We start from the raw sequence: 9,326 nt of genomic DNA, 5'->3' as shown, positions 1-9,326 counted from the left end.
AAGGTTCCAGGAGTGAGGGGCAGCGTTCCCAGATGTCAAAAAAACCTGTTGTAAAGAATGGGGATTGCAGAACTCATGAATTATTATTATTATTATTATTATTATTATTATTATTATTATTGTTATTGTTATTGTTATTGTTATGGTTATGGTTATTTATATCCCGCCTTCCTCCCAGTACAGGGGCTCAAGGCGGCTTACAAATCTAAAACAGTCCAAATTAAAACAGTATAAAATATGCAAAATACAAGTTTAAAAACATTTAAACAGTTCAAACAATGAAAAGTGTTGCATTATTAAAATTTAAAGTTTAAAGATACTTAAACCACTTTGTTTATGGAGACGGAGGCATACACTTCAGGGCAAGGGCAGGCAGGCTGGCAGAGAGAGAGTTTCACCCCTTTTTAGGATACAACAAGCCAGCACTGAGCCACTTGATCCTCCTCCTCCTCCAATTGAGATAATACTTTGCAATGCCTTGCGATAAAAGTCTCATTCCTTGCACTACAAGAAGAGTGAGTACTGTCAGGGATGTGGAAGAGGGAAATGAATGAGCATATGTGACATAGAGGTTCGAGTGTTGGACTAAGACTCTGGAGACCAGGGTTCGATTCCTGCTCTGCCATGAAACCCACTGGGTGACCTTGGGCAAGTAAGTCATACTTTTTCAGCCCCAGGGGAAGGCCATGGTGAACCTTCTTCTGGATAAAGCTTGCCAAGGAAACCCCATAATAGGTCCCCCTTAGGGTCGCCATAAGTCAGAATCGACTTGAAGACATGCAATGCACACACAGACACATGCAAGAGCAAGTTTAACTAGTTTTAAACACTAGAGCCAGCATATTGTAGTGGTTTGAGTGTTGAATTAAATGTGTGTCTACCATAAAGATATAACTCCCATGGCTCCATCCTACAGAATCCTGGGATTTATAGTTTGGTGAGGCACCAGCACTCTTTCGCAGAGCTTGCAAACCTAAAAATCCCAGGATTCCATAGCATGGAGCTGCAACACTGAAAGTGGCATCAAACATCATTATTTGTACAGTCTAGATGCACCCTTGGATTCTGGGAAACCAGAGTTCCAAACTTTGCTTGGCTATAGAAGCCCATGAAGTGGCCTTGGGCAAGTCACACTCTCTCAGCCTCTGAGGAAGGCCATTGAGCAACACCTTCTGAATAAATATTGCCAAGAAACCACGACAGGTTGACCTTAGGGTCATCATGAGTCAGAAATGATCTGAAGGCATACAACAAGAAGAAACATTACCTGTCATACCCAAACTCTGTCCATTGCAATGTTTCCCTGGGGGGGGGGGGGGTCAGTGGGACTTCACTGACCACCACCAACAAAAACATGGGTGGCTCCAATAGTTGCAGAAATAGTAGATCTCGAGCAGCAAAAGCTGCTGCCACAGTGCAGAACTGATGCAGTTTGACATCACTTTAACTGCCATGGCTCCATGCTACGGAATCCTGAGTTTTGTAGTTTGTTGTGCTAACAGAGCTCTCTGAGAAAAAAAGAAAGGCCAAATAGCTCACCAAACTGCAAATCCCAGAATTCCATAGCATTGAGCCATGGCCGCTGAAGTGCTGTTCAGCTGCATTAATTCCATAGTGCAGATGCAGCCAAAGCTTTTGCTGCAGCCACTTTTTGTGACAAGCGTCCCTTCAAAAACTGCAAGGTTGCCCTCCCTCCACTCCTTGCCAATTCACCCAAATTTATAAATAGGAATCAGTATCTGAATCCATTCTTTCACTTAGTGCTAGAGGAATGTTAGAGTTTCCATGTCACCAATGACAATTTCATTTAAAATTTCTTTGCAGGAAAACCCACAAACCCTCATTTTCCCATCTTCCATTCCGTCGCCAATGTGATCAGCTCCATGGTTTTGGGGCATCGCTTCTCCGACGATGATGAAAAATTCAAGGAGCTACTTGCAGCAGTTAACTTCATGTTTCATTTTTTGTCCAGTGTTTCTCGTATTGTAAGTTAACTGCCCTTGAGCTGATCTCAACCCATGGTGACCCTCTGGATCTGACACCTCCAAGACCCTCTGTCATTCACTGCTTTGCTTAATTCCTGCAGCCCCATAAAACCCATAGTGTCCTCCTTCATAGAGTCCATCCATCTGCCCTGTAACCTTCCTCTCTTTTTACTTGTATCCACCTTTCCCAGCATTATTGTCTTTTCCAGTGAGTTTTTCCTTCTCATGATGTGCCCAAAACACAACAGCCCTAGTTTGGTCATCTTGGCTTCCAGGGAGGTTTCTGGCTTGATCTGCTCCAGGACCCATTGGTTTGTCCTTTTCGCTGTTGTCCATGGGATCCTCAGCACTCTTCTCCAGCCCCACAAAATCTCAAATGAATGGATTTTCTTCTTATCATCTTTCTTAACTGTCCATCTCTCACATCCATACATAGTAATACTGAATACAACGGCTTGTATGGATCTACCTTTTGTGCTCACTTGCATATCTTTGAATTTTAGGATCTTTTCTAGTTCTTTCATAGCTGCCCTCCCCATTCTTCATCTTCTTCTGATTTCCTGGCTGCAGTCCCCATTTCTATCAGTGTTTGTTCCCAGGTATGGGAATTCTTTTACTATTTCTATTTCTTCATTGTTTAGGTTGAACTTGTGAAGGTCCTCAGTACATATGGTATATACACAAGTAGATATGGTATATACATAAGTATATATGGTAGTCTTTATTCGCAGGATAATGACACGATTATGGTGACATCGCACGATATCTGATAATCTTCTTGCAATTGTGCAATAGTAACAGGAGCATCCCACTATGCTCCTGTCACTTTGGGCCATGTGTAAGAGTTCATATAATCAGAGAGTTGGTTTCATAGAGAGGCTTAATGGCTTCCTACTGCTGAAGATCTTACAATCACAAAGCTGGATGGTACTATAAGGGCCATCCACGCCAACCCACTTCTGCTGTGCAGGAACACACAATCCAAGCATCCCCAAGAGAGGGCCATTTAGCTCCTTTTTGTGAAATAGCCTCCAAAGAAGGAGACTCCACCACTCTCCGATGCAGCAGCGTCTTCCACAGTCAAACAGCTCCTACTGTCAAGAGGTTCTTCTTAATGTTGAGGTGGGATCTCTTAGATAGTCTGATTTAGCAAAGCTCAGGGTGAAAGACATCTCCTTTACCGATGGGTCCTACATTTCAACCTTCTGTCCATGAGGAATTCCAAAATGTTCTCCATTCAACCCTGACTAAGAACCATGAATTTACATTTCTGGGAGTGTTTGCTTTTTATTTAGTCATGTCCTATATTTCTTGAATGCCTACATTGCTGTTGCCTTGTTCTCCTTTGCACTTACATCTGGGTGCATCCACACTGTAGAAATAACCCAGTTAGACTCTGCTTTAACTGTCAAGGCTCAATGCTAGGGAATCCTGGGATTGTAGTTTTGTGAGAGCCTTCTCTGTTAGAGAGTGCTGGTGCCACAGCAAACTACAGTTCCCAGGATTGCCTAGCATTGAGCCTTGGCAGTTAAAATGGTGTCAACCTGGCTTATTTCTGCAGTGTGGATGCAGCCCTGGTCAACTTGGCAAAGCTCTGCTTAGGCTTCCAAGGTCAGGATCTGCCAAAGTAAAGTATCCAGACCTAAGGAAGTAATGATACCACTTTGTTTTGCTTTGGTCAGACCTACTCTGAAGTTCTGTATCTAGTTCTGAGCACTGCAGTTTAAGAAGGATATTAAGAAGCAGAAGAAGGGCAGAATGTTAAATGAATTGGAAAGGTGGTAGGCTCTCCTTCATTGGAGGTTTTTAAACATAAGTTGGATGGCAGTGTATCACAATGTTGACTTCTGCACTGACCTTATGAGTCCTTCCAACGCCAGAATTCCATGTTTCCATGACCCAAGATTTTCCTGCCTGAGACCAAGATGGCACCCCCTTAGATTCCATGTACAAAACTGAATTGGAGAAAATTTGTGTCTTTGTTTACCACTGGCAATTGGACATTGTCCTTCATTGAACCTGAAGGCATGGCGCTAGCTTAAGGGCTGCAAGGTGGGCAGGTCTTTCCTCCAAAAATGTGCTGCCACCTCCAACCATTTGCCACCTGAGATCATGGCCTCCTTCTTCCCGATGGTGAGCTAGTTCTATTTACAGCATTTGTTTACTATACCAGACTCAAATCTCATGCCCTCCAATTAGATACAGTCATCATGACAATGGCCAGTCAATGGACATTATCATTGTTTTTTCCCCCAGGCCTATGATCTTTTCCCACGCCTTATGCACTTACTTCCAGGATCCCAGCAGAAGGCTTTCTTTTGCCTGGCTCAGGGACACAACTTCGTAAAAGAAGAGATAAGGAGTCACGAGAAGACCAGAGATCCACATGACCCACAGGACTACATTGATTACTATCTGGATCAGATAGAAAAAGTAGGTGGCTGCAGTAAGTAGAGATGGAGATGGGTTAGTCGGAACCAGTAAATGAGAAGAAACCAGGATTGGCCAGGTCAGATGCTGATCCAGTGGTCCTGGCCTGATCTTGGCCCAAAGGGGCCATAATCCATAATGACTGTTTGCCACAGAGTTTCCAGGAAACTCCACAATGACAGCTGACATCTGGACAGCCCTGTGTGACCCGTAACTACTTCTGCTGTCACATCCACCCCAAAGGCTCCCACTGTGGCTTCTGACATCAGAAGGGGTGCTTGGCCATTTGGGTGGAACCAGGTGCCCCATTACTCCTAGATGCTCACTTCAGATGTCAGACCAGATTAATGCAACAGTCAGGAGTGCTTGTTATCAGCTTCGGCTGAAATGCCAGCTGTGTCCTTTCCTGGAACAGAGGTACCTAGAAACTGTAGTACATGCGCTGGTAACCTCACAGCTCGATTTCTGTAATGCACTCTACATGAGGCTACACTTGTGTCTAGACTGGAAATTTCAGCTAGTCCAAAATATGGCAGCCAGAGTGGTCACCGGGACAGCTGTAGGTGACCACATTAGTCCTATCCTAAAATCTCTTCAGTGGCTGCCTATTAGTTTCCAGGTGCAGTACAAGGTGTTGGTTATGACCCTTAAAGCCCTTCATGGCTTGGGTCCAACCTATTTGTGGGACTGCCTCCTTCCATACAATCCACCCCACCCACTTATGTCCTCTGGAAAAAGCTTCTTCAACCAAGAAAGGCCATGGTTACCCAGAGGACCTTCTTATCGGCCGCTCCCATATTATGGAATGGCCTATCGGAAGAGATCCGGAACATTACCAATCTTGACAGCTTTGAAAGGGCTGTCAAGATGGATCTCTTCCGACAGGCCTTCCCTGAGTAATCCACCCAGTCTAACATGGAAACGGACTATCACAGAGAACAGCCAAATTGTCCGCCCCTTTGTCTCTGACAGGCTTGATATTTATTTCTTTTAATTGTTTTAACTGTTCTTGTTATTTTATTATAAGTGTAATTGGGAGGGAGGAAATTAATGGGATGTATTTCAATATATGTCGTATTTTATATTGTATTTTATCTGTTGTTGTAAGCTGCCTTGATGCTGCGGGAGATGCGGCATATAAATAAAATTGTATTATTATCATTATTATTCTGCCCTTATGGGCCACAGCAGGGGCCTTGGGGATGGGCGCAACAGTGGTAGTAGCTACAGGACACACACAAATCTGTGTGCGATCTGAATCGATGGATTGATTCGACAGCGGAGCGTGGTTCCCACTACATTTGCCCCAATAGTATTTTTTCTCTGAAGATGCCAGCCACAGATGCTGCTGGTGAAACGTCAGGAAGAAACTCTTCTAGAACATGGCCACAGAGCCCGAAAAACCCACAAAAAAACTATGGATGCCAGCCATGAAAGCCTTCAACTTCAGCATTTTTTCTCTCCAAAATAATCCACTTGTCATTCACATTCAGGCATGAATTGATTCAAAATGGACCCGCTCCAGCCGGACAAAGGGCAAATTTGAATTGATTCCTATCCGCATGTGCTTCACACTTACGCAGAGTTGATTTAGCAAAAAAGAAGTGGAAGAAATCAATGTCAAAAAGACGCGGGTTAAATCTCGGGTTTGCTTCAGTGATTTGGATTAAGTGGAAACCAGGGGCGTCTTTGTTCTGCTCCTCATCTGTGCCTCCTCATCTGGTTTTTCTGCTTCTCCTGGAGGTGCTTGTATTTGATCAGTCCCAGCCTGAGGCTGCCATTCCAGCGGTTGGGCTGGAGAATTGTCCCCGTCCTTGGAGTCTGAATCCTTGGAAATGACACTGGAGTATTTCAAGTGAGAGTTGTCATAGTGATCGGTGGTTTCAATTTGTGGGTAATTAGCATCCTTATGTTTTTTGTGAGTTATTTGGGCTATATGGCCATGTTCTAGAAGAGTTTATTCCTGATGTTTCACCAGCATCTATGGCTGACATCTTCAGAGAATGCTGGCATGGAAGAGAGTGGGATACACACACACACACACACTCACACACACACACACATTGTGTGACCCTGGATAGGGAGGAGTGATTTCCAGGTTAATCTGTGTATTGTTCTGTTCTTGATGGCAAGGCTTCAGGGTGGGAGGGTCTGCAAAGAGGTTTAGTGTCTGCTAATTGGTGATCATTTTCTGCTGGGAAAGCCCTGACACCAAATGGCTTCTCGTTTGCATTTGCTGAGTCCTGATTTTGCTATTTTTCAGGACTGGTCACCAAACTTTGTTCACTTCAAGGGTTTCTTCTTTCCGGTTGAAATTATCCAAATGTTTATGGATTTCAATGGCTTCCCTGTGCATTTTGACCTAGTTCTTGGCATAGTCCAGAATTGCAGTGTTATCAAACAGTATTTTATACCCAAGAGAGTTTATCACCTGTTCTTCTGCTACTGCTGATTTTTTTGGCTGATCCAATCTGCAGTGTTTCTCATATTCCTTGATTCGTGTTTGAACACTGTGTTTGGTGGTCCCTATGTAGATTTGTCCGCAGCTGCACCGTATGCGCTAAACTCCTGCGGCTGTGAGAGTTTCCCTCCTGTCCTTCGATGAACGCAGCATTTGCTGGATTTTCTTGGTTGGTTTGTAACCCGTTTGGAGGTTGTGTTTCCTCACCAGTTTCCCCATTTTGTCTGTGACTCCTTTGATGTATGATGAAAGTCTTCGACCTCACAAATTAGTGTCCTCTTTTTCTTTTTCAAAATATAATAATCCTAGGTTAGTAGGAATTAGTAGGAATAATGATTTTATTGCTGCAGTTGTTGAACAACTGGGAATCAGAAATCCTTGGCAATTCCTAGTAGAGAAATCTACTACAGTGGACCCTTGTTATCCGCTGGGGTTTGGTTCCAAGACCCCCCTGTGAATAACAAAATCCGTGGATGCTCAAGTCCCATTAAATACAATGGCATAGCCAAATGGTGTCCCTTATATAAAATGGAAAAATCAAGGTTAGATACTTGAAATGTATACTTTTTTTGAATATTTTCAAGCCATGGATGCTTGAATCCACTCTTGGTATTGCCCAGTTTATAATCTGACCCCGTACAAGGTCTTCGTCATAGTACTGTGATGTTTCGACCTTTTTTACTGGCGAAGAAGTCAACAAGGTGTTTAGCTTCCTCTGTATTCGATACTCCAGGCTCTTCTTCCCCAGGCCTAATCCGCAGAACCTCAGGTGAAGCGTCTGTGCTGCTTCCAGATGGCCATTGAAACAGAACTTGATGTTGCGAGAAATATTGCAATCATTTTCATTTGATCATTTATTCAATTTATAGCCCACAATTCTCCTGCCGAGGGACTGCAAGGCAGCGCACAGAAACAAAGGTTCGCTTTAAAAAATGTACAATGACAGCAGCGGGGGGGGGGGGGGATAATTAACATCTATTCAATTATTTTTTTAAAGCGTCATTAAAAAATGTTTAAATGCACTTAGAGCATAGTTTATTTTTTTAAATAGTAATTTTATTGGTTAAATACAAACAAACATTCAGCAGCCGTTACAATAAATCAGTGTTACATTTTACATCTTAAGTGTTGTTGTTGCTAACAACACATTTTATATGGGGTGGGGTTTTTTTGGCCATTTTCTTATTGCAGCTTCCCCATCACTTTTTAGAATCATAGGCGGGATACAAACCGCCGCTTTGCAGCGTCTGCCGCCGCCACCGGTTAGTCCGCAGGGAGCCGGAGCTCCAACCGGCGCGGCTTCCCTGCGGACTGAAAAAGAAGCTCCAAAATGGAGCTTCTTTTAGAGTCGCATTGCGACGTAGCGAGGCGCCAGGGGCGCACTCGCTCGTCACAAAGGACGCGACGCGTACGGAGCTCAGCGTCCGATACGCAAAGATGGCGCCGGCCATGTAGAAGGGCCGGCGCCATCTTGTACGGACGGAGTCCATATTAGGCCCAGGGGCGTCTAGAAGAGAACGCCCTTTTTAAAGGGACGTCCTCCGGACGTCCCAAATGCCGGTTTGTAACCGGCCACTGAATCACAGATGTTATCACACTATGCTCTTAAAGAGGTACTATTCCAGTGTGACTCCTCTAGCAGCCTCCTGTTGCATGCTGGGATTGGCAGTTTTACAGAGGGGTATTTAGAATTCTCAGGCAGAGAAGTTCAGCTCCTTAAAACTGCCAATCCCAGCATGCAAACGGAGGGCTGCTAGAGGAGTCACACTGAATAGTAGCTCTTTAAGAATCGTGTGATAAACATCATAGAGTTGGAAAGAGACCACAGGGCCGATCCAGTCCAAACACATTCTGCATGCAGGAAATATTAATCAAGATCCCATTGACTGATGGCCATTCAGCCTCTGTTTGAAGACCTCCAAGAAGGGAGACCACTAACACTCCGAGGAAGGAGTGTGTCCACTGTCAAACAGCCCTTACTCTCAGAAGTTCTTCCTAATGTTGAGGTGAATCTCTTTTCCTGTAGCTTGCATCCTTGTTCGGGTCCTAGTCTCTGGAGCAGCAGAAAACAAGCTGATCCCTCCCCTCAATGTGACATCCTTTCACATATTTATTAAACAGGGACTCTCATATCACCTCTTTACCTTTTTTTTCTCCAGGTTAAACATCCCCAACTCCCTGGGTCTTTCCTCTCAGAGCTTCATGGTTCCCAGGCCTTTCACCATTTTAGTCACCCTCCTTTGGACACGCTCCAGTTCTCAATCTCCTTTTTGAATTGTGCTGCCCAGAACTGGACACATATTCCAGGTGGGGCTGACCAGCAGAATAGAAACGGCACTATTACTTCTCTTGATCTAGACACTATACTTTTATTGATGCAGCCTAAAATTGCATTGGCCTTTTTAGCTGCTGCATTGCACTATTGACTCATTGGATTTGGGGTTAATTTT

General features: G+C 44.1%; 1 protein-coding gene across 3 annotated transcripts in view; it reads right to left on the bottom strand.

Moving 5' to 3' along the window:
- LOC121925481 (cytochrome P450 2K6-like) overlaps positions 1-9,326 on the bottom strand; it is a 70,554-nt gene that overhangs the window by 12,408 nt on the left and 48,820 nt on the right. The gene's annotated exons all lie outside the window — the stretch shown is intronic.

Source organism: Sceloporus undulatus, chromosome 3 (assembly GCF_019175285.1).
Source record: "Sceloporus undulatus isolate JIND9_A2432 ecotype Alabama chromosome 3, SceUnd_v1.1, whole genome shotgun sequence".
Lineage (NCBI taxonomy): Eukaryota > Metazoa > Chordata > Lepidosauria > Squamata > Phrynosomatidae > Sceloporus > Sceloporus undulatus.
The sequence above is the reverse complement of the archived record's forward strand: the minus strand, read 5'-3'. Positions and strand labels throughout refer to the sequence as shown.